Below are 22,970 nucleotides of genomic sequence, written 5' to 3'. Positions count from 1 at the left end.
AAGAGGAAGTGTTGGGTTTTATACCCTGCTTTTCACTGCCTGAAGGAGTCTCAAAGTGGCTTACATTCGCCTTCCCTTTCCTCTCCCCACACCTGTGAGGTGAAGGGAAGAAAGGGACAGAGGGGCTTTGTCCTTGCTTTTCTCAGTGTAACAGCCCAGGACTTCTTTGGTGGTCTCCCATCTACATACTCAATCAGTCTATCTCTGTCCGTCTGTCCGTCCGTCCGTCCACCTACCCAATCATGTACTCACCCACTGGTTGTCTGTCATCTACCTACCCACTGATCAATTATCTATCGACCCGCCTACCTATTTTAGTATACCTACCTACTTACCTATCTATTTTAGGATAATGGATTTTGGCAAAGCCCCAAGGTATTCACCTTAAGGGCTCAGTCATCCCTGAGTAGTTAAGCACTTGATGAAACCGTGTTCACGGAACAGATCGCATGAGGAAGGCCTGAATTGTACTCGATGTTCGGCCAAGACCACGGGCACACCAACCAAGTGGGCATGGTGTGTTCGGCCAGGTTATTCAAAGAAAGAAATGAAGATGGGTGGTTTGCCATAGCCTGTCTCTGGGTAGTGAACCTGGAATTCTTTACTGGTCTTCCAGCTAAGCACTAACTATCACCGACTCTGCTTCTGGGATCTGAGAAGATCAGGTCATCCTGGTCCATTGGGATCCGATGAGAGATATTGGCTTATTGAAAACTTTGTGAACCACAGGGACATGTCTAAGCACCTTGGCAAGCAGGAGCTGTGATTTTGGGAAGTCCTCTCAAGGGCCTACAGTGCAACCCTCAAGGCAAGGATGCTCCAGGCCATGTGCAGAGCGCATGCTGTCTCCTCTTCTGGCAGTCCAAAGCATAACGGTCTGTTTTCAGGGCTGCCTTGGAAAGATGCATGTGTCAGGGGATCTGATGACCATCTTCAAGTATTTAAAAGGCTGCCATGTAGAGGATGGAGCCGAATTGTTCTCCCGGAGGGACAGATCAGAACCAATGGGATGAAATTAATTAAAAAGAAATTCCGTCTAAACCTCCAGAAGAAGTTCCTGACAGAGCAGTTCCTCAGTGGAACAGGCTTCCTTGGGAGGTGGTGGACTCTCCATCTTTGGAGATTTTTAAACAGAGGTTAGATAAGCCATCTGACGGTGAGGCTGATTCTGTGAAGGCTCAAGTGGGTGGCAGGTGACAGTGGAGGAGCGAGAGGGTTGTGAGGAGCGTCCTGCATAGTGCAGGGGTTGGGCTAGATCTATGATCCTTTTAAAAAACACAATACTCCAGGGACTCAGATCATGGTTTTATTGGTTTTACATCTTGAGAGGAAACTAACAAGCAGCCACCCAACACATCTGAATCACTTTCCCCAAGGATTTTTATCAAGGTTTTTAACTGTGTTTTTGTTTTGTTTTTAAACCCAAGGTAACATTTCACACAAAACACGCCCGACACACGGTCAAGAGATCTTCCAATTCACAGCCGTCGTCACAGCAGATATTTTTATAACGGGTCCAGATTGGACAATCGGTAGATGTCGCCGGTATATACATTGTAGCTACTTTGTCGTTTTTTAGCTCGAGGCTAGCCTGTCTGGACGGATCTGTTTTATAAAGAGAGAGGAAAAGTCAATGAGTCAAATTGTTCCCGGCTTCCCTTCTGCCACCACCTTCTGCCTGCATCTCACCCCAAAGGCATATATTGTTCCACGGCCGGCTTGTGCAGACCTTCGAGGCAAGCTGATAGATCCACCAAAAAGGTTTCCAGAATATCTGGAGGCAGACCGAGCAAAGAGGAGATTAAGCGTTGAGACCCTCCCCCCCAGGTAACAATTCAGCTTGCCAAGTCTGGTCTGAACGACTGTAAGAATAAACTTTGATTTTGTTCTTGAGTCTCGCCCCAAAAGAATAATCAGGATTTGATTGCGGCTTAACTCGCTCTTAGGTTGGTCCGGCACACAAAACCCACCTAGGAAAATAACCAGACTGAGAGTTTTACCAAGATTTGCCAGAGGGGGCTCTATGTGGTTGGTTTGTTTTTGTTAAAGTTGGGCAATGAATAGATGCCGAAGATTATATAAATCCAGGAAGCACATTCAATCCATTGGCTGTTTTTCTGATCAAACAAGTGCCGTCCTCCCTCAAGGTAAACTTAAAAGAAGTGGGGGGGGGGGCTCCATCAAACATCATCCCCCCTCACATGTCAGATCCAGGCGGGGAAACCCCTGGACATTTGAGGATGGAGCCTGGGGAGGACAAGAAACTCAAAAGGATACAATATACAATATATATATATATATATATATATATATATATATATATATATATATATATATATATATATATATATATATATATATACACATACATACATACATACATACATACATACATACATACATACATACATACATACATACATACATATATCCTTGCACATCAGGAGACAGACATCTGAGAAACAGTATTCTGGTTAGATTTACCTAAAATCAAGTTGAGGTCCAGGTCAAATGTGTCCCCATACAAGTCTTGAAGACATCTTACTGCTACAAGTGTGGGATAATCCCTGTCACAGACTATTGTTATCCCGGGACTTATTTGACCAGTGCTGGTCATGACCAGGGATAGGAAGAGGACGAGGAACCCTGTAGCTGGCTTCATGAAAGGCAGGTGGTGAGAGACGCTCGGCACGGATCTCTCTTGCCTCTGAGGAGCCAAGCACAGCCTTTTATGGGGCCGTGGCCCTGGCAAGATCCTCAGGGACACGTCAGGTTCTCCTCTCATCCATTCAGTGAACGCGGGTTCAGAAAGTCCTAAATCACCAATGTCTGTATTGGTTGGATTGCTTCCGTCATATCTCCTCTTCCTCTTTAAGGGAGGGATCCAAAGTGGCCTCCTCTCCTCCCTGCCCCTTTTCCCTCAGAGAAACCGAGTGAGGTCAGTTAAGTTGAGAATTTCTGACTAGGCCAAGGTTCCCCAGCGAGTTTCCATGGCAGAAACGGGATTCGAACCCAGCACCTCCAGATTCTATTCTAACCACTACGTCTGTGCCCTGTGTGAAGGATGTTTGCCTTAGTGGTCGCCCATACACATACTCACCAATCCGTCTGTCTCTCTAGCTATCAACTACCTACCTATCTCCTTATGGATCATCAATGTTCCCACCCACCTACCTATTTTAGGATAATTGCTTGGGTCAAAGCCAAGAGCTTTGTCCCTAAGTAATTGAGCACAGGAGGAACCCATGTTCACAGGACCGATGAGGAATACCTGAATGTACTTGATGATCTGCCAGCGTCATGGGTCCGTAAACCAAGTACTCCCAAGGCTCACTATGCAGAGACAGGCCGTGACAAACCCCCTTCTGTTGGCTTCTGGCCTCAAAAAGCCCTGTGGAGTCTTCATAAGTCAGCTGTGACTTGATGGCCCTTTCCACCACCAGCTGGAGACAGCTGACAAGAACAATTAGCAACAATCCACAAAATCCTGCTTTTAAAAAAAATCAATAAATTTTACTCGTATTGAACTTCCTTCGCCGCGTGGTTTCCACCTCTCCCAGTTCAGACGGGTCTTCCTGTAGCTCTTCCCAAATCTCCTTGGTTTTCACCACTGTAAATTGCTAGGCCTCATCTGCATACATCACTATCACATTGCTCGCGTGGAATTTCAAACTGTTTGTGAACAATTTGTTTAGGAACAAGCCTACCTCCCAGGGGTGTTGTATGTTAAAAATGGAGGAGAATCATATAAGCCACTTGCAGGGCTCCCCCCCTTGGGGAGAAAGGCCATGTCTGAAGTTAATAAATAAACAAGCCAGTGGTTTTGCACTTCCTGGACCTGTGCTCAATGAACAGAGGAAAACCTCGAGAATCTGTCAGCGCCAGGCGCTATAAAAAGAGAGGGCTGGCTGGTCAAGAGGCCAGAGAGATCCACGCAGCGATTCTCTCACTGCCCACCTTTCATCCTGCCCACTGACCCAAGATCTCGTTTCTCACCACCATGAAGCCAGTGACGGTGGCTCTCGTCCTGTTCCTGGCCCTGGTCTTGGCCAGTGATGCTTTCATACATCCCACGTACGTTTGCGGGGGATAATTTGCCTTAATGTTGGGTCACACCTGTGTAGATTTGTATGGCCATCCAGGTAAGGAGTGCTCCTGGCCGTATACAGAATGTGTTCCTCCTTATCCCATAACGATTTCCATTCGCCTTTCCTCCTCTGGGGCTGGCAGACTGCAGCTCGGGGCACCCCAGTCCGTTTTCCGGGCTGCCTTGGAATGATGCGTGTATAATTTTAGAAAACGACATGGATACACTAAAAATATAACAGTCTAAAAAACCCACCTCAGCTCTCCCCCCCCCCCTACTCAGGGTTGGTGCTTAGAATCAGAATTCTAGAAATTTTACATCGAAATGTAAAGTTCGGCATTTAGGTAGGAAAAACCAGGGACATGTCTAAGCACCTTGGCAAGCAGGAGCTGTGATTTTGGGAAATCCTCTCAAGGGCCTACAGTGCAACCCTCAAGGCAAGGATGCTCCAGGCCATGTGCAGAGCGCATGCTGTCTCCTCTTCTGGCAGTCCAAAGCATAATGGTCTGTTTTCAGGGCTGCCTTGGAAAGATGCATGTGTCAGGGGATCTGATGACCATCTTCAAGTATATAAAAGGCTGCCATGTAGAGGATGGAGCCGAATTGTTCTCCCGGAGGGACAGATCAGAACCAATGGGATGAAATTAATTAAAAAGAAATTCCGTCTAAACCTCCAGAAGAAGTTCCTGACAGAGCAGTTCCTCAGTGGAACAGGCTTCCTTGGGAGGTGGTGGACTCTCCATCTTTGGAGATTTTTAAACAGACTGGATAGCCATCTGACGGAGAGGCTGATTCTGTGAAGGCTCAAGGGGGTGGCAGGTGACAGTGGAGGAGCGAGAGGGTTGTGAGGAGCGTCCTGCATAGTGCAGGGGTTGGGCTAGATCTATGATCCTTTTAAAAAACACAATACTCCAGGGACTCAGATCATGGTTTTATTGGTTTTACATCTTGAGAGGAAACTAACAAGCAGCCACCCAACACATCTGAATCACTTTCCCCAAGGATTTTTATCAAGGTTTTTAACTATGTTTTTTTTTTTAAACCCAAGGTAACATTTCACACAAAACACGCCCGACACACGGTCAAGAGATCTTCCAATTCACAGCCGTCATCACAGCAGATATTTCTATAATGGGTCCAGATTGGACAATCGGTAGATTTCGCCGGTATATACATTGTAGCTATTTTGTCGTTTCTTAGCTTGAGGATAGCCTGTTTGGACGGATCTGTTTTATAAAGAGAGAGGAAAAGTCAATGAGTCAAATTGTTCCCGGCTTCCCTTCTGCCACCACCTTCTGCCTGCATCTCACCCCAAAGGCGTATATTGTTCCACGGCCGGCTTGTGCAGACCTTCGAGGCAAGCTGATAGATCCACCAAAAAGGTTTCCAGAATATCTGGAGGCAGACCGAGCAAAGAGGAGATTAAGCGTTGAGACCCTCCCCCCCCCCCAGGTAACAATTCAGCTTGCCAAGTCTGGTCTGAACGACTGTAAGAATAAACTTTGATTTTGTTCTTGAGTCTCGCCCCAAAAGAATAATCAGGATTTGATTGCGGTTTAACTCGCTCTTAGGTTGGTCCGGCACACAAAACCCACCTAGGAAAATAACCAGACTGAGATTCGACCGTTTGTGATTTGGGAGATCCTTGATCGAGTCTCCTGATGTTTTTCTTGGCGGCAGGGAAGTCAGGTGGCATGAGAGGTTACCCACCACTTCCCACCCAGTTACTCTGAAGTTTTACCAAGATTTGCCAGAGGGGGCTCTATGTGGTTGGTTTGTTTTTGTTAAAGTTGGGCAATGAATAGATGCCGAAGATTATATAAATCCGGGAAGCACATTCTATCTGTTTTTCTGATCAAACAGGTGCCGTCCTCCCTCAAGGTAAACTTAAAAGAAGTGTGTGTGTGGGGGGGCTCCATCAAACATCAGCCCCCCTCACATGTCAGATCCAGGTGGGGAAACCCCTGGACATTTGAGGATGGAGCCTGGGGAGGACAAGAAACTCAAAAGGATACAATGCCATAGAGTCCCCCCTCCCAAGCAATCATTTTCTCCAAGAGAACTGATCTATATGGACTGGAGGTGAGCTCTAATCCCAGAGGATCCCCAGGTCCCACCTGGAGGCTGGCATCCCCTAGTAGGGCTCTCCCAATGTTAATAAGCCTCCAGGGACTTCCCAAATGCTAACTGGGTGACTTGATTACCACTCATTTTCAAATCTTGCCCAGACAGGAATCTTTCTCCATATTTGTCTCCATCTCATTGCACCCCAACAGGCTACCGAGCGGTCTCTGTAGGTCTCCTCCAAAGATCAGGAAGGTCCTTTCTACCCAAGGTGTTTCCCACCCTGGATTTTTGATGTCCCCCACCCAAGCGCTTGCTTAGCACGGTTGGGCTGCTTGCCCCCACCGCATCGTCAGACATACAATCGTCAGATCAAACTGATAGGTCAAAGGTCTCCCCTGTGCAAGCACTGGGTCATGTCTGCCCCTTGAGGTGACACCCTCTAGCGTTTTCTTGGCAGACTCAATACGGGGTGGTTTGCCAGTGCCTTCCCCAGTCATGACCGTTTACCCCCCAGCAAGCTGGGTACTCATTTTACCGACCTCGGAAGGATGGAAGGCTGAGTCGACCTTGAGCCGGCTGCTGGGACTGAACTTCCAGCCTCATGGGCAGAGCTTTCAGACTGCATGTCTGCTGCCTTACCACTCTGCGCCACAAGAGGCTCTAGGTCAAAGGTAACATTTTGTTATCCTTGCATAATTTTGGAGACAGACATCTGAGAAACAGTATTCTGGTTAGATTTACCTAAAATCAGGATGAGGTCCATGTCAAATGTGTCCCCATACAAGTCTTGAAGACATCTTAGTGCTACAAGTATGGGATAATCCCTGTCACAGTCTTTTATCATCCTGGGACTTATTTGACCAGTGCTGATCATGACCAGGGATAGGAAGAGGACGAGGAACCCTGTAGCTGGCTTCATGAAAGGCAGGTGGCGAGAGACGCTCGGCACGGATCTCTCTTGCCTCTGAGGAGCCAAGCACAGCTTTTTATGGGGCCGTGGCCCTGGCAAGATCCTCAGGGACACGTCAGGTTCTCCTCTCAATATCCATTCAGTGAACGCAGGTTCAGAAAGTCCTAAATCACCGATTTATGTATTGGTTGGTTTGCTTCCTTCATATCTCCTCTTCCTCTTCAAGGGAGGGATCCAAAGTGCATGCTTCGGCCTCCTCTCCTCCCTGTTCCCTCAGAGAAACCCAGTTAAGTTGAGAATTTCTGACTAGGCCAAGGTTCCCCAGCAAGTTTCCATGGCAGAAACGGGATTCGAACCCAGCACCTCCAGATTCTATTCTAACCACTACGTCTGTGCCCTGTGTGAAGGATGTTTGCCTTAGTGGTCACCCATTCACATACTCACCAATCCGTCTGTCTCTCTAGCTATCAACTACCTACCTATCTCCTTATGGATCATCAATGTTCCCACCCACCTACCTATTTTAGGATAATTGCTTGGGTCAAAGCCAAGAGCTTTGTCCCTAAGTAATTGAGCACTGGAGGAACCCATGTTCACTGGACCGATGAGGAATACCTGAATGTACTTGATGATCTGCCAGCGTCATGGGTCCGTAAACCAAGTACTCCCAAGGCTCACTATGCAGAGACAGGCCGTGACAAACCCCCTTCTATTTGCTTCTGGCCTCAAAAAGCCCTGTGGAGTCTTCATAAGTCAGCTGTGACTTGATGGCCCTTTCCACCACCAGCTGGAGACAGCTGACAAGAACAATTAGCAACAATCCACAAAATCCTGCTTGAAAAAAAAATCACTAAATTTTACTCGTATTGAACTTCCTTCGCCGCGTGGTTTCCACCTCTCCCAGTTCAGACGGGTTTTCCTGTAGCTCTTCCCAAATCTCCTTGGTTATCACCACTGTAAATTGCTAGGCCTCATCTGCATACATCACTATCACATTGCTCGCGTGGAATTTCAAACTGTTTGTGAACAATTTGTTTAGGAACAAGCCTACCTCCCAGGGGTGTTGTATGTTAAAAATGGAGGAGAATCATATAAGCCACTTGCAGGGCTCCCCCCCTTGGGGAGAAAGGCCATGTCTGAAGGAAATAAATAAACAAGCCAGTGATTTTGCACTTCCTGGACCTGTGCCCAATGAACAGAGGAAAACCTCGAGAATCTGTCAGCACCAGGCGCTATAAAAAGAGAGGGCTGGCTGGTCAAGAGGCAAGAGAGATCCACGCAGCGATTCTCTCACTGCCCACCTTTCATCCTGCCCACTGACCCAAGATCTCGTTTCTCACCACCATGAAGCCAGTGACGGTGGCTCTCGTCCTGTTCCTGGCCCTGGTCTTGGCCAGTGATGCTTTCATACTTCGCACGTACCTTTGCGCGGAACATTTTGCCTTAAAGTTGGGACACACCTGTGTAGAAGATGCATTTTCGGGAGATTATAAGAGTTTCCAATACCATTACGGTAAGCCAGCCAGCAACCTTCTGTGTCAAAGTGGAGGATTCAGGCCTGCATCTTCTTGACTGGATCTGACCTTCTGACCACCCACCCCGCAGGCTCCGTTAGTCTGATCCAGTGAATAATTGGGGAGACTTTGGAGGAATGGGCTGGGAAGGGGTTGGTACCCTCTCCTGCTGCCTGAATTCCCTGACCAAACAGCTGCCACCTCTTCCCCTCCAGCTGCTTTGAAGCCAAAAAAGCCCAGGAAGAGATTTGTTCAAGGATCTCCAGACCCACAAATACCCGAAGCTCGGTTGACTAATTGTCCTGGGTGGGTTTTTTTTAAATGCTAGACAAAACTGAAAGGTCGACAGGAGCGAATTGAGTCCAGGGCCCATTCCGCACACATAGGATAATGTCCTTTCAATGTCTTTTGGCAGCTGGATTTTCCTGTGCGGAACAGGAAAATCTGCTTCTAAAGTGCATTGAAAGTGCATTATCTATTGTGTGCAGAATAGGCCCTGGTCTAATCCTGTTTGTTGTTTGGGTCCGATACAAGCCGGAGGTGGTATAAAATATAGCTGTAGGATCCCAGGAATGGAAAGACGGGAACTCTTTGGCTTACTTCTTTTCTTTCTTCCCTCTCTCTTTTAAAAGGATATGAAAGGCGTTATTACAAGAAGGGCTTCATGAGTCCTAAAATGACGATGGAAGAGAAATTAATTGAAGTCTACACGCCCAGGAAACCGCATTTCTGTCCCTCCTGGTCCGAGATGGAAAGCGACTGCTGCCAGGGCAATGAGTGCAGCAAAGAGAGATTCTTGGATCTCTGCAACCAGTGCTTTTCAATCAAGTGGATTAAAAACTAGCATTGAGAAAGCTCCTTGGAGGCAGTGGTTCATCGGCCCTGCGTGATCACATCTTAGCTTATTCTCAAGATTAAGGTGACCAGATTTTAAAGCAGATTGGTAAAGCAGGACACCATTGACTGGGTGTGTGCGTGTGTCCTTGATTAAAAATTTGGTCACCTTACTCAAGATGTAAACACAATAAAATGGAGAGTGAAAGACCTCTCATCCTCTTCTTTACTAAAACAAGATGTGTATCATTCTGAGGCAGCCCTGAAAACAGACTGGGGGGCTCTTGAGCTGCCACCTGCCAGTCCCAGGGGAAGAGAGGCAAATGGAAATCACTATAGGACAAGGAGGAAGGCATTCTGTACATGGCCAGGAACCCTCCTTCCTAGGATGGATGCACAAATCCATGGGTTCGGGTTGCCGGGATGACTAGAAAAGTCCTTGGCGTACCTAGTGTTTCCAATAAGCGAGGACTTCCCACAGGATTGGGATCTTGTGATGTCTCTGAAGCTAAGCAGGGTCGGTTCCAGGTGGATGGGAGACCCCCAAGGAGGTCCAGGTTCACTATGCAGAGAGAAGCTATGACCAACCCCTTCTGTTTGTATCTTGCCTTGAAGACCAGCTGTGGGTTGAAGGCCCTTTCCACCAGCCATTGGGGACAGCCGTCAGAGTAATTGGCAACAATCCGTAAAATCCAGATTAAAGAAAAAAAAACCTCAGGAAGGAAGGAATGGAGGAGGAGGAGGAAGAGGGAGGCAGAGGGAGGGGGGGAGAAGGAAGGAAGGAAGGAAGAAAAAGGGATGAAGGAACGAAGAAAAATAGAGGACGTGGAGGGAGAAAGATAGTAAGGAGACAAGGAAGGAAGGAAAGGTGTTGGAAGGAAGAGAGAAAGAAAGACAGAGGGTGTGATCGAGGGAAAAAGGGAGAAAGAAAGAGAAGGAAGGAAGGAAGGAAGAGAGAGAGGGAAAAGGGAGGGAGGGAGAAAGGAAGGAAGGGAGAAACAAAAAGAGATGAAAGAATGAGGATGAAGGATGAAAGGAAGGGAGAATGAAAGAGTGAAAGTGAGACAGGGTGGTAGGATGGAGGAAAGGGGATGAAGGAAGCAAGGATGGAAGAAGGCGGGGAGAAGAGACATACACAGCTTGGCTGCATCTTCCTTCCACCAGGTTGGTCGGCCACGGCACTATTTTAGCTTGGCGGCTTGTGTAGATCGGTTGTTTTAAAGTTTTTAGACTGCACGTTCATTTTATGGATGTTACCTGCCCTGGGCTTCTGGAAGGGTGGGCTCCCAATTTTTAAAAAAAATCTGATGATGAGGATGTCAGATGGCACTTCTCTGCAGCCTCCCGGTCAGCTGACAGGTAGAAGAGGAAAACTCTTCCCCCACACATGTACCCCTACAAGAGGAATGCACAGACAAGCGCAAATGATCCCCTGCATCACTCTTGGAAGAGCAGACAGAGAATTGGGCTCCTTGCCTCAGTGAGTTGCAGCTAGAGCAGCCTATCCCAACTCTTTACCACTGAGGAGCCCCCCAAACATTCTTCAGGCTTCGAGGGACCCCAGAAGGGTCACCATGGTGCAGAATATGGCTGGGAAGCAGGGCTGTTTCCTCACCCACCTGGGGACCCTCCCCTCCTCTGTCAACTGATAACGGTTTAACGACATTAAGAATATATTATTACAAAATAATAAACTCCCACCTATTCGGGAAAGCTTTCCAGGGACTGCACTGAGCAATAATAACTGTTGTGAAACCAATAAAAGGGTAAGCCGTTGGGTCCATAAGCCAAATGGGGCATGGCAGGTGGGGCACCCCGGTGCCAAGGGAGGTCCAGGCAACCCTTCTCTCGCAATGACACCCCTCAATGGGAGGGATACCAACTGCATTAATCCTTCTTCTACACACATTAGACAAAGACGAAGAAGAAATAGTGTGCTTCATATCCCATGTTTCACTCCCCATATGAATCACACAGCGTCTCACAAGCACCTTTCCTCTGCCCACAACACGCACCCTATGAGGTAGGTGGGGTTGAGAGAGCTCTAAGAGAACCGTTCTGCAAGAACAGGTCTGAGAGAACTATGGCCAGCCCAAGGTCATCCAGCTGGCTGCCCGGGGAGGAAAGGAGGGGAACCAAGTATGACTCTCCAGACTAGAGACTGCTGCTGTCAACCACTGCTGCAAGCTTGCTCACACCAATGTTCGGCACACGGTTGACCCTCAGAGTCAGAGGGGTGTAGTGGGGCCCTTGGGCCAGTCAAATATTCTCAGCGTCATCTACCTCCCTGGGGTGTTGTGTGGATAAAATAGAGGAGAAGGATATGAACCACGTTGCCTTCCCCCTTTGGGGAGAAATGCCGAGTTCAAAGGATATAAATAAACAAGTTGGTGTTTTTTCTGAACCTGTGTTCACTGAACAGAGGAAAATCTGACGTGTCCTTGAGGATCTGCCAGGGCCAGGCCCCTGAAAAGGAGAGGGCTGACTGAGCAAGAGGCCATGGATTTCCACGCAGCGCTTCATCTTGCAAACCCACCAAAGAGCTCATTTCTCACCACGATGAAGATGACGACGGTGGCCCTTGTCTTCCTGGCCCTTCTCCTTGAAACCGATGCAATCAGAGGTCCCAAGAAAAAGCGTGTTTGTGGGGATTATTATATCGTCACTTTAGGACGAATGTGTATGGAGCGCCAATTTCGGAGAGATGAAAATATGTTTGAACGCTTTTTAGGTAAGCTTAACTACACCACTGCTTCTCACTTTGGAAGAATGGGTTGGGAAGAGGCTGGAAGGAGCTCACTCCTCCCCTTCTCATGGCAGCCATTTTGCAGCTGACTCCTCCCCTTCCCTAGGCAGCCATTTTGAAGCTGACTTCTCCCATTCTTTTGGAAGACATTTTGGAGATGACTCCTCCCCTTTCCTAGACAGCCATTTTGTAGCTGACTCCTCTCCATCCCTAGGCAGCCATTTTGTAGCTGACTCCTCTCCTTCCTATGGCAGCCATTTTGTAGCTACTTCTAAAGGGCATTGAAAGTGCATTATCTATTGTGTGCAGAAGGGGCGCTGGTCGGATCCTGATTATCGTTCTGGGTCTGATGCAAGCAGGGGGAGATATTAAAAAAAAGCCATCAGCATCCCAGGGATGGGAAGCCAGGCACTCTTCGACTCACTTGCTTTTCCTCTCTCTTTCAAATACAGATGCGAGACTATTTCACTGGAGAGGATTGCCAGTACCTCCCATAACGCTAAACGAGAAACTCATTAGATACTATAAACCCCCCAGTTTGAGTTATTGCCCATCCTTGGTCCAGACTCAGAGAGAATGCTGCCGTGGGACGTGTGAGAAAAATAGCCTATTGGAAGTTTGCTACGAGTGTTTTACAGAAGGATGGCTGGCGGAGAAGCGTTGATTGGCGGAAACGATTAAATCTGTCTTACGAGGTTCCACGCGAGTTCTCTCTCGATCTGTGCAATCAATAAAACGGTGAGCAAAGACCCCCGAGCCTCTTGCTTTCTTCATTGAGACATGCAAGAAAGGGAGCCCTGAAAGCGGACCGTTGTCCCCTGGAATGCCATCTTCCAGTCCCAGAGGAGAGGGTAACAGAAATCAGTATGGGACAAGGTGACGTGCATTCTGTACGAGGTCAGGAATACTCCTTGCCTGGATGGTGGCACAAATCCACAGCTCCGGGTAATCACAAGGTGCCTAGAAATATCCTTGTGATGTCCAGTATTTTCAATAAGCTACTATCTCCTGCATGATTGGGATGAGTCAGCCCTAGAATCATAGAATCATAGAGTTGGAAGGGACCTCTTGGGTCATCTAGTCCAACCCCCTGCACTATGCAGGACACTCCCAACCCTCTCGCTCATCCACTGTCACCTGCCTTCCCCTTGAGCCTTCACAGAATCAGCCTCTCCGTCAGATGGCTCTCCAGCCTCTGTTTCAAAATCTCCAAAGATGGAGAACCCGTCACCTCCCGAGGAAGCCTGTTCCACTGAGGAACTGCTCTCACTATCAGGAACTTCTTCTTGACAGTTCTTGGATGGGAGACCTCCAAGGAGATCGAGGTCCTCTACCCTGAGACAGGTCATGAAAACCCCTTCTGTTTGTCTCTTGACTCGAAAGGTTTACAGGGTCACCGTAAGTCAGCTGTGAGTTGAAGGCCCTTTCTACCACCAGTGGAGAACAGCTCAACACAGTAATTAGCAACAATCCATATAATACAGCTTTTAAAAGAAAAAAGAAAATAAATAAATGACATATTCCACCCCCTGCGCCTTCCAGCACCCCTTGAGTCAGCAGAAAGGGCTGGATCCAACCCACGTTTTCCTCTAGTAGGAAAAAATATTGACCCTCCCCCCTCTCCCTCCTCTGCTTTAAGCACCAAAGCCCTCTTTGGAGTCTTGGGAACCACAAAGAAAAGAAAAGAAAAGAAAAGAAAAGAAAAGAAAAGAAAAGAAAAGAAAAGAAAAGAAAAGAAAAGAAAAGAAAAGAAAAGAAAAGAAAAGAAAAAAACCATGACAAACAGGGACTGGAATAAAGATGCTCCAGTATTTGCACTAAAGTATGGGGGAAAACAGCTTCTACCATCAGGTTTTTGCGCAAACACCATGATGTCACTGGATGGATGATGTCACTTCCTGTGCCCTGCTGGGCAATATGGCTGTGCCTCTTTCTGCAGCTTCTTCTTGACCCTATCTGACATTCTGACCACCCCACAACACAGGCCCCGAAAGACGAGGGAAGCTGGTTAATCCCCTTTCATCTATCAGAGAAGGGGGATCTTCCATTTTCCCTCCCTCAGTTGACCCATCATGCTGGCTTCTCATGAGTATACCTCTGCTTCCATTGCAGATTCCAGAAACGTTTTTTGGGGGGGAGGGGGCACAGATAATCAGTGCCCGAATGATACATAGACCTTCATTATTTTTATTATTTCAAGTTCAACTTTCACCTTGGAGCCAACGCCCTATTTTCAACTTGCGGGGGGTTGTCTCAAGAGGCATTTCGGGGAGCTGAGGGTGGTGGCAACATTTGGACGGTGCTCCGCAGGGCCTTCTGGTTTTGCAAATGTTTATCTGTTCTCTACTTTGAAACTTAAAAAAAAAATTTTATTGGAAATAAATACACAGTCCGGTGGCTGTGCAATTTTTGAACGTGTGTTCCTTGAACGGGAGGAACATTTGACGTGTCCTTGGGGATCTGCCAGGGCCAGGGCCCCATAAAAGGAGAAGGCTGGCTCTGCAAGAGACAAGAGAAGATCCACCCTGGGCTTCTCTCGCTGCACGCTCTTCGGACTGCAATCCAACCGAAGAACTCGTTTCTCACCACTATGAAGCCGGCGATGGTAGCCCTCGTCTTGTTCCTGGCCCTTGTTGTGGTCATCCCTGCTCACAGACATCTCAAGAAAAAGTTTGTTTGTGGGAAGGATTATGCCACAACTTTAGGACGGGTATGTGTAGCCCACCAACACGGGGAAGATCACAACATGTTCGAGGCCCTTTTAGGTAAGCTTAACCGCATCACTGTTTCTCAGATCGATGTCTCCAAAGTTCTGTCTCCTGATTTGCAAATACTTTGTTTTGTTTCATTCGACAAAGTGTTACCTTTGGCCTGTCGGTTTGATTGGAGCTGTATTCCTTACAAGGGGGCAGGGGCGAGAAGGCCAACTGTGGTGGGCAAGTGCTTTGAGGGCATCAAAATTCCAGGGTGGGGGACATCTTGGAGAGAATGACCCTTCCTGGCATCTGAAGGAGTCCCCCAGAGACAGCTTGGTGGCCCAATGGGGTGCAATGAGAGGGATACCCAGATAGAAATGAATTCCTGCTCACCTTCTGCTGACCTTGAACAGTCACGCCATAGAGGGACAAGCATACTGAGATAATCAAGTCAATAGAGCTGCTATCTACAGCTTGGGAAATGATCTTCCCCCCCCCACTCCTCACTCAGTTTGGAGATCCAGCATGGTGAATTGGTAAAGAGCTGGGTTAGATTCCCAACTCCTCCTCCATGTGCCACCAGCTGTGTTGCCAACAGGTGGGGGTCTAGCTACCTTCAGGAATAACAACTCATCTCCAGGCATCAATTCCTCTGGAGCAAACAGATGGAAGGAAGATGGAAAGAAATGAAGAAGGAAGGAAGAGAGGAGGAAGGAAGGAAAGAGAGGGGGAAGGAAGGAAGGAAGGAAGGAAGGAAGGAAGGGAGGGAGGGAGGGAGGGAGGGGGAGGGAAGGAAGGAAGGAAGGAAGGAAGGAAGGAAGGAAGGAAGGAAGGAAGGAAGGAAGGAAGGAAGGAAGGAAGGAAGGAAGGAAGGAAGGAAAGAGAGGGGGGAAGGAAGGAAGGATGTATATAAATCCGTGGATGGATAGATGGATGAGGAAGGAAGGGAAGGGAAGGGAAGGGAAGGGAAGGGAAGGGAAGGGAAGGGAAGGGAAGGGAAGGGAAGGGAAGGGAAGGAAGGAAGGAAGGAAGGAAGGAAGGAAGGAAGGAAGGAAGGAAGGAAGGAAGGAAGGAAGGAAGGAAGGAAGGAAGGAAGGAAGGAAGGAAGGAAGGAAGGAAGGAAGGAAGGAAGGCCACGATTGACTTGATAGTAGAACATTAGACACTGAGAAGAGATTCAAGATATAAGGACTTGGCGTCCCAGGATGGAAAACCAGGAACTCTTCGACTCATTTGCTTCCACTCTGTCTTTTAATAACAGATCAAAAGCTATATTTCTTGGAGACATTCCAAAAGTCTAGGATGACCATAGATGAGAAACTAACTAGGCTCTATACGCCATTGCAACTGAGCGATTGTCCATCCTGGGCCAAGAGCATGAAAGACTGCTGCCTTGGCAGATGCAAGAAAAGACGACTCTTGAAAGTTTGCCACAGGTGTTTTAAGCCCCGCGACCCTGAGCAAGAAATGGCACCCATCCCTTGAGGGAGTTCCTTGGGGAAGGGATGTGTCTGTCTTGCATGGTTGCACGCTTGTTCTCCTTTCAAGACGTAAAATCAATAAAATGGTGAACTAAGACCTCTGAGCCTTTTGCTTTCTCAAACAAGAGTGTTCCGAGGCAGCCCTGAAAAAGGACCGGGGTGCTCTGAGTTGCCACCTGCCCATCCCAGAGATTGGATTGGATTTAGAGTCCTAGACCACCCTTCTGGTCCAGAAATCTAAATCGGACTTAATCCCTGGGAGGAGAGGCTAATGGAAGTAACTATGGGGCATTCTGTACATGGCCAGGAATACTCCTTCCCTTGATGGCTGCAGAAATCAACAGCTACGGGGTTCCTAAGTTCCTAGAAATATTTTCAATAAGCAAGCATCTCCCACATGGTCGGAATGGGCCAGGGTGGCCTGATCTTTGCTGATCTCAGAAGCTAAGCAGGGTCACCCCTACTGGGTCCCCCAAGAAGGACCAGGTTCACTACAAAGAGACAGGCCATGACAAACCCTTCAGTTTGTCTCTTGCCCCAAAAATCCAACGGGGTCACCATAAATCAGCTGGGACTTGATGGCCCTTTCTACCACCAGTCGGAAGCACCCTCTCAGAGCGATCAGCTTAAAAGAGAGATCTTCCGGTAGCTCTTCCCAACCTTCCTTGGTTTTCACCACCCTAAATGCATATTTCACGATCAAACTATTAATCCCAAATGCCAAATCATTTATGAACAAATTAAAGAGCACCTGTCCCCAAACCAATTCTTATGGCATCCCAGGGCATTCATCCCTCCAGTGTGAGAACTGTCCCTTTTCCTCCTTTTTCTGTATCCTGCCCTGTAGCAGCTTTTAACCCACAAGGACCTGTCCTCTTCTCCCAGGATTGGTAGGCTTACTCAAGAGTCTTTGGTGAGGAGATTTTGTTGGGAACACAACAATCCTCTCACTTATCGGGTTTTCTAAAATGAATCCCTTGGTGGGAATTATGGGGAATTTGAATGTTGCAAGAGGCTGGGTAACTGAATCTTTTCTACCAATGTCATAGAATCATAGAGTTGGAAGGGGCCATACAGGCCATCTAGCCCAACCCCCTGCTCAACGCAGGGTCAGCCCAAAGCATCCTAAAGCATCCAAGAAAAGTGTGCATCCAACCTTTGGTTGAAGAATGTCTACAGAGAAACCGTTTTCAAATAACAACGACCATTAGCTCATACTCAAGAATTATTTTGGGGGAAATATTGAGGTACATCTAAATTTATGTACAAGGAAAAACATGCAGGTTCCTAAAAGATCAAATAGAAGAAATGAAGGCTTTCAGAGTAGGGCTGGGTAATATTTCCCCGTTCCAGAAGGGTTGCAGAACGGAGGGGGCCAACAGCAGCATCCGATCGCAGGGTGGCATCTCGATCCAATGGGCAGCCCGGGTGGGCCGAACGAGCCCACCAATGGGGCCCTTCTCTTGCAGCCCCCCCTTTCTTAGTACAAACTGGCTGAAAAGCTGGACTTCCACCACCATGAACTTGTCTCAGGTCTGTTCCTCATCATGGTCATCTCTACTTGGAAGCCTTCGAAGAGAAAGGAGGTTTTGTCCAAACACCAGGGAATCACCAGCCCATCCCTGGCATGATGACCTCACTTCCTGAGCAAAACTGGCCACATGACCTGGGCCTTCCTCTTTCTTCAGACAAGTACCTTCCATCCCCGGGACCTGGCAACCTGACTGCTGTTCTACATTGACCTTATCCTCCTTACGTTGCCCCTAGAACTGTTCTCCTCGCTTCTGTCTGTCAACACCCCTGAATTCTTGCCTATATTGCAGGCATGGCCTCCTCCTGGGGACTGCATTGTCAGGACTGCCCCAGCCATTATCCATACTTGTCACTAATCAGGCCAGCTCCTGGACAGGCCACCAACATATATTGATGGAGGTTTCAAGCACTAGCATATGACTAGAGGCTACATTTCTCATTGGGATGCTCAGTTCAGCTCACCTGGTGGTGAGTCTGGCAGGTGGAAGTTCAGAGCAAAATGGTTGGTTTTCACGGCTGCCTTTGAACAAGGTTCATCTTGCTTCAGAAAGGAAGAGGCCCTTGGGTCTTAGCTCACCATTTTATTGATTTTACATCTTGGGAGAGAACCGACAGGCAACCACGCAAGACATGTGAATTGCTTCCTCAAGGAACTTGATCAATGATTCATCATGTACTCGTAGAAACGTGGGGCATAGCACGCTCTGCAAATCGCCAAGAGTTGTCTTTTCTTGCAGCTGCCCTGGCAGCATTTCTTTTCATTACGGGACCAGGCTGGGCAATCACTGGATTTTAAGGGCGTATAGAACTGAATTAATTTCTCCTCTAGCGTCATCCTGGACTTTACGGATGCATCCAAGTCATAGAGTCTTTCGTCTGTTTTTAAAAGCGAGAGGGAAAACAAATGAGTCAAAGAATTCCTGGCTCTCCGTCCCCGGGATGCTACATCGTTTTTTTTTAATACCGTCTCCCACTTGTATCAGACACAAAATAGCAATCGGGATTTGACCAGGATTCATCATGCTCAGTTTTGTCTGGCACTTTAAAAACCACGGGCCCCACCGAGGAAAATAACTCAGCTGAAGTTCCAGTACTTGTGGTTTGGGAGATCCTTGATCACAGAATCATAGAATCATAGAGTTGGAAGGGAGCCCAAGGGTCATCTAGTCCAACCCCCTGCAAAATTCTGGAACTCACAGCTACAAATTTCTCTATGTATTTTTCTAAGCTTCAACGCTGCCTAGGGGACGAGGTGGCAGCTATTTGGTCAGGGAAGTCATGCGGCAGGAGTGTGTTCCAACCTCTTCCCAACACATCTCTCCAAAATTTTACCTATTATTCACTTGACGGGGCTTTGATGGGGCTTTGTATGTTTTTTGTTTTTTTTAGCAGGGCAAAGAATGGGTTCAGAGGACTATTAGAGGGTGGTGAATGGGAATGACAAGGGCTTCAGTAGGGAATAATGCCAAATAACGTCTAATGTCCAAAGCATCCATCTCCTCCAGGGGAATGAACCTCTGAGATCAGTTGTAATTCTGGTGGATCCTCAGGTCCCATGTGGAAGTTAGCATGCCTAAGTCAGGCTGTTCATATCTTCACAACCCTCCAGAAATTTCCCAAAGCACAGATTGCAACTCAGTAGACTTGATTGCCTCATAACTCATGTCCCTATAGGGAGTTACCATTCAAGGTCAGCAGAAGGTGATGGGAATCCAATTCTATACAGGTATCCCTCTCATTGCACCCCTATTGGCCACTAAGCTGAGTGTGGGGACCTCCTACAAAGGCCAGGAAGGGTCTTCCTATCTTGGAATTCAGATGCCCCCCCCCTCCAAAGCACTTGTCCAGCTCGGCCGGGCTGCTTGCCCCCACCACCCCGTGAGGAATACAACGGCGAGCAAACCAATAGGCAAAAGGCAACGTTTTGTAAAACGAAACAAAACAAAATCTTTGCAAAATCAGGAGAAAAAATGTTGGAGACAGGGACCGGAGAAAAGTTGATGGGATTAAGCTTACCTAATTGTTTTTCGAAAGGCTTATTTTTCCGAAACTGGTGCTTCATACATGTTCGTCCTAAAGTTATGGCATAATTCTCCCCGCAAACAGGCTTTTTATTGGGACGTTTGCGAGCAGCGGTCACCACGAGGAAGGCGAGGAACAGGACGAGGGCCGCCGTCGCTGGCTTCATGGTGGTGAGCAATGAGCTCTTGGTCCGGTTTGCAGGACGGAGGGAAGGCGGCGAGATCTCCCTGGCCTCATGCTCAGCCAGCCCTCTCTTTTTATGGGCCCTTGGCTCTGGCAGATCCTCAAGTGCACATCAGGTGCTCCTCCGTTCAGTGAACACAGGTTCAGGAAGCGCAACCTCCCGACTTGTTTATTTATTTCCTTAAGACTTGGCCTTTCTCCCAAGAGGGGGAGCCAAAGTAGCTTGTCTCCTCCATTTTATCTGTACAACATCCCTGGGAGGTAGGTTAGGATGAGTATATGACTGGCCCAAGGTCCCCCGGTGAACTTCCATGGCAGAGATGGGATTCACTGGCAGTCTTCAAGCAAAGGCTGGATACACACTTTTCTTGGATGCTTTAGGATGGTTAGGGCTGATCCTGCGTTGAGCAGGGGGTTGGACTAGATGGCCTGTGTGGCCCCTTCCAACTCTATGATTCTATGATTCAAACCTGGGACGTCTCGATCGGAGTCTGACACCATAACCATTCCACCACACTGGTTCTCACTGGACATGCCCACCAGGGGCCCCTCCCCTCCCCACCCCCTCCGGGCCATCAGGGAATCTTCATCACGGTATTTATTTATTTATTTATTTTATTTTTTAAAAGATAACATTGGGCATCTGAATCAGAAAATGCGAACTTTATTTCAGTTCAGGACACAGAGTTCTCAGGTCTCCCTTGGAGCAGCCAACCCTGCAGCAAAACTTTTCCAGCCATTCCCAGTCCTCCGACCTCTGGCGACACTTGCTGATGTGCTTTCTTCTCTTGGCATCCCCCCCCCCCCCCCGAGATCCAGGCTCCTTCGGCAGCACCAGGGTCCTCTTGTTGCAAATTTAAGAGACTGTCTCTTCCTGCTTCAGAAAGTGAAAGTAAAAACAGGTGGCAGAGAATTCTCCCCCCCCTCCCCCAAACCTCCCACTTGCATACCTGACCCGGACGGCCCGGGGGTGGGAACTGTGACATAAGCCTGATTTTCGATTTGTAAGCCAGATTTGACAACATATCCCTTTGTTTTGCTTGCTTACTTTCAATAAATCTGGTTCACATATTGATAGGACAAGATATGTATAGTTAGTTCACTCTTAGCTTAAAGGTAAAGGTAAAGGTATCCCCGGTGCAAGCACCGGGTCATGTCTGACCCTTGGGGTGACGCCCTCCAGCGTTTTCATGGCAGACTCAATACGGGGTGGTTTGCCAGTGCCTTCCCCAGTCATTACCGTTTACCCCCCAGCAAGCTGGGTACTCATTTTACCAACCTCGGAAGGATGGAAGGCTGAGTCAACCCTGAGCCGGCCGCTGGGATCGAACTCCCAGCCTCGTGGGCAGAGCTTTCAGACTGCATGTCTGCTGCCTTACCACTCTGCACCACAAGAGGCTCTCACTCTTAGCTTAGGCCTTTTTAAGCCTAGCACATAGTGCAAGTGGCCAGCCCAAGAAGAGCTCTTCGAAATGGCTATAGTGAAAATTGCTGGATTAATCAACACCATAAAGGTCCAAGATGCCACAGTTTTTGAGTCCCCGATTGTTACTGGGCCCCATATCCTGCAGAGTCCCACATTATGGTTAAAAATAAATATCCCATCGGTATAGTGCCAGAGAGAACATTTTTAAAACCACGCAGCAAAATCATTGCCAAGTAGTCAGACATGAGTTCGAAGGAGACTTCGGCTTAGAAACAGGGCTGGGGTTATGTTTACCTGATGCCTCCTGGTAGCCCAAGTCGTGACCAGACCTTCTCCCGGATCCGAAACACACCTTTCGGACGCTGCCCACAAAATGGTCCCCACAAAGGACCCCGGCATTGAAGCGAGCGGAGACAACCGCAATGAGGTAAAAGGAGAGGAGAAGGGCAGCCAGAGCCACCCTCATAGTTGTGACTGTGCGGCTGTGTGGCCAGTGTGTACTTAAAAGCAGAGTAGCCAGTGAAATCTCCGAGGCAATGAGCACAACATGTTCACTCCTTTGACCGGGCCGTGGCGTTGGCAGATCATCAAGTACACGTCCAGTTTTCCTGGTGAGCTCCGCGTGGGGACCTGCTGGTCCATCAAGTGCAGAATTGCTGAGGGACAACTGGGCCCTTAGGCTTAATAGAGCCTTCCTCCACTTTTTCACCATCGGGAAACCCCTAAAACATTCTTCAGGCTTCAAGAAACCCCAGAAGCGGCACCATGATGGAGAATGTGGTTGGGAAGCAGAGCTGCATCCATGTCCATCTGAGCCCCCCCCCCCTTCCCTCTAGGCCCATCATCGGCCATATTGGGAAGGGGGGACAGGTTGATTTGAACATATATGGTCATAGGAATGGCAGGTAATTGTTAATCACCTCCGGACTCTTGCCCCGGCAGCCTCCTTGCTGTATTAGAAGAAGCACTGATGAAGCTGTTCTGACCAATTTCAGGGCTCTCCCAGCCTCACCCACCTCACAGGGTGTCTGTTGTGGAGAGAGGAAAGGGAAGGCAACTGTAAGCTGCTTTGAGACTCCTTCTGGTGGAGAAAAGCGGCATGTAAGAACCAATTTCTTCTTCTTCTTCTTCTTCTGTTCTGACTGAGGAATAACATCAGGGCTTGCTTCCCTCACTGCTTTTTGTCATCGGCCCTTCCAACCTTTCCGCACGGGGTTGGATGATGCGCTCCCGAAGTAGAAAACCCAGCGGCATGGAGAAACGCATGGAGAAGCGCGGCTCCTCACCTGAATCGATCTACATTTCCGAAAGAGGCTTTGGCGCGGCGCTCTGCACACGCCCCGCGGCTGGCATTCGCCCAGGGGTGGGCTGGCATTGGCAGAAGCCGCCCAAGCGACCCCGGAAGCCTGCCCGCCGAGCCAGCCTGCAGGAAGCGGCAAAGCGAAACTAGGCAGGCAGGGAGGCTGGCTCT

At 48.3% G+C, this 22,970-nt stretch overlaps 1 long non-coding RNA gene across 1 annotated transcript; it reads left to right on the top strand.

Moving 5' to 3' along the window:
• Positions 1–11,832: 11,832 nt before the first annotated feature.
• LOC143826488 (uncharacterized) lies at positions 11,833–12,907 on the top strand. Its single transcript, XR_013227074.1, has 2 exons — positions 11,833–12,143; positions 12,611–12,907. It is a non-coding gene; the product is annotated as an uncharacterized LOC143826488 (long non-coding RNA).
• The last annotated feature ends 10,063 nt before the right edge of the window (positions 12,908–22,970 follow it).

This window comes from Paroedura picta, chromosome 16 (genome assembly GCF_049243985.1).
Source record: "Paroedura picta isolate Pp20150507F chromosome 16, Ppicta_v3.0, whole genome shotgun sequence".
NCBI classification, from domain to species: Eukaryota; Metazoa; Chordata; class Lepidosauria; order Squamata; family Gekkonidae; genus Paroedura; species Paroedura picta.
The sequence above is the reverse complement of the archived record's forward strand: the minus strand, read 5'-3'. Positions and strand labels throughout refer to the sequence as shown.